This window comes from Ovis canadensis, chromosome 1, assembly GCF_042477335.2.
Source record: "Ovis canadensis isolate MfBH-ARS-UI-01 breed Bighorn chromosome 1, ARS-UI_OviCan_v2, whole genome shotgun sequence".
Taxonomy (NCBI): domain Eukaryota; kingdom Metazoa; phylum Chordata; class Mammalia; order Artiodactyla; family Bovidae; genus Ovis; species Ovis canadensis.
In genome coordinates, this window is record NC_091245.1 from 108,245,542 (window position 1) to 108,247,867 (window position 2,326).

Consider the following 2,326-nt stretch of genomic DNA (forward strand, 5'->3'; position numbering starts at 1 on the left):
GAAGAGAAAAGCTTGGGGCCCAGCTTCCCACCCTCAGGGTGGAGCTAACAAATTTGTTTCTAGTTGACCACTGGCCAACGTGTTAGTTCTCTGTCAAGTCTATTTCTCCTGCATTGGCAGGCGGGTTCTTTACCACTAGCACCACCTGGGAAGCCTGAGCTCTGTCAGTCTAGAGAAACTCCTTTAATGTTATCCCCAGCATATACAGTACACACTCAATAAGTAATTTTAAAATGAAGGTATAGATAATCTCACTCTGTGATGTGCCTGGCATACTGTTGGACAGACCCCAGTCAGTGAAGTCATAGCCAGCTTGGAACATACTCTTCCATGATTCCCTGGGGTAGCAGCTCTGCTCCGGGCAGCCCAGCTCACCAGTGCCAGGCTATGGTCAGGCGCAGAAGTCATGCTCTGCAAAAAGGCTAGTCTAGCCCCATCTTGAGCTTCCCAGGTGCTCAGGGGTAAAGAATCTGCCTACCAACGCAGGAGATGTAGGAGATGCAAGTTCAGTTCTCAGGTTGGGAAGATCCCCTGGAGAAGCAAATGGCAGGCCACTCAGTATTCTTGCCGGCAAAATTCCACCGAGAGAGGAGGCTGGCAGGTTACAGTCCATGGGGTCGGAAAAGAGACACGATTTAGAGACTAAACAACAAAGCCCCATCTTGGCTTGGTGGCTGCTCTGTCTCTTTTCCATTTAATGAGTCAAATTTTCTAATTTTTCAGAAACTTCAGCTCTCAGTTGCCTATGTAAGAAGCTGTGGGCAAGGAACAAAATTCTTTGGGGGAAGTGTGAGCTTCCCACATCCCAACACAAATATTGGTATTTACCTGTTGCTTGCATCTGTGTTGGGCTTCCCTGGTGGCTCAGAGGATAAAGCGTCTGCCTGCAATGCAGGAGACCAGGGTTTGATCTCTGGGTTAGGAAGATCCTCTGGAGAAGGAAATGGCAACCCACTGCAGTATTCTTGCCTGGAGAATCCCATGGACAGAGGAGTCTGGTGGGCTTCAGTCCACGGGGTCACAAAGAGTGGGCCACGACTGAGTGACCTCACTTCACTTGCATCTGTATGGCCTTCCCAGATGTCACCAGTGCTCCCTGTATACACAAGGCAAAGCCAGAGCCCCCAGAGAAATTGTATCACAACCAAGCATTTCCCTTCAGTCTCCACCAGGTCCATTCCTGCTCTCACAGAGGGGAAGAGATAGACATCTACACACTCCTCCTGACCACAGCCTCAGCTGCTTCAAAATCCACACAACTGGCTGAGGGTTAGGCCTTGGCTGCTTCTCCCCATTGTGGATACTCCACATTATCCCAGACTCTCACCTCCAATGTTCTGGAGGAGGCGCACCATCCTCTAAATTTACCTCCTTTTCCTTCCCATTGAGGCTTCTCCCTTAGCTGCTCAGGCAGGAAGCCCCAGAGCTGGGTTCACAGGACTGGCCCCATGAACATGAACTTAAGGTAGTTAAGTACTTCATATTAAATCTCTTATGGATGTAACCTGTAAAAGGTCGCAGAGCTAAACAAAGGACAAGACCTGGACTCTTGACAGCAAGCTGAAGACACATCCCCCCAATCACAGCCCCTTTCTCTGTCCATCTTAATGGCTTCAAGCAAGTCTTCTGAAGCCTAGTCTGTGCTCCTTCCAAAATCTTCTCTGTGATATCCCAGACAAGAGAGTATTCAAACTAGTTTTATTTTCTCCCTACTCCACCTAATAGCAGATGAATCAGCATAAATGCGGTGTGTGCATCCTGTGGTCGGAAACTATTTATGTTGAATTAAAACACTGGCTGCTCATTCATTGGTTGCCTTCAGGGCATTGGAGAGCAAGGTACAAGCCCCTCCTCCAATTGGTCCTCACAACTGTCATGAGAGAAATCCTAGTGTGAGAACATTTTATTTATGAAAACCATTTGTGTGATGGGCTGTGGGAAGGAGGACCCTGGAGAGGGGAAACCAGCAATGTCACTGGAGACCAAGGACATTGGGAGGAGAGTGAGGCAACAGTTAATCCATGCTAGTAAAATGTCAGGGACTTTAAAATTATCCAGAAGTCTTATCTCATTTTTGGCATCCCAGCCTTCCTGTGCTAAGGCATAGTACATACACAGGCACACATTGCCTTACAGAACCTTTGGTAAGAGCTTACTGCATGAACTACCTGATACTGATAATTTTGGGGGGAATTAAAGGAAGGCATGCTTGAATCTGCTGCAGCCAAGTATATAGATGTGTACGTATGGGGTATAGGATAAGAAAGAAATGTAGAGTTGAATGAGATGGGGAGCCCAAGAGAACCAGTCCCTCAGTCGTGTCTGA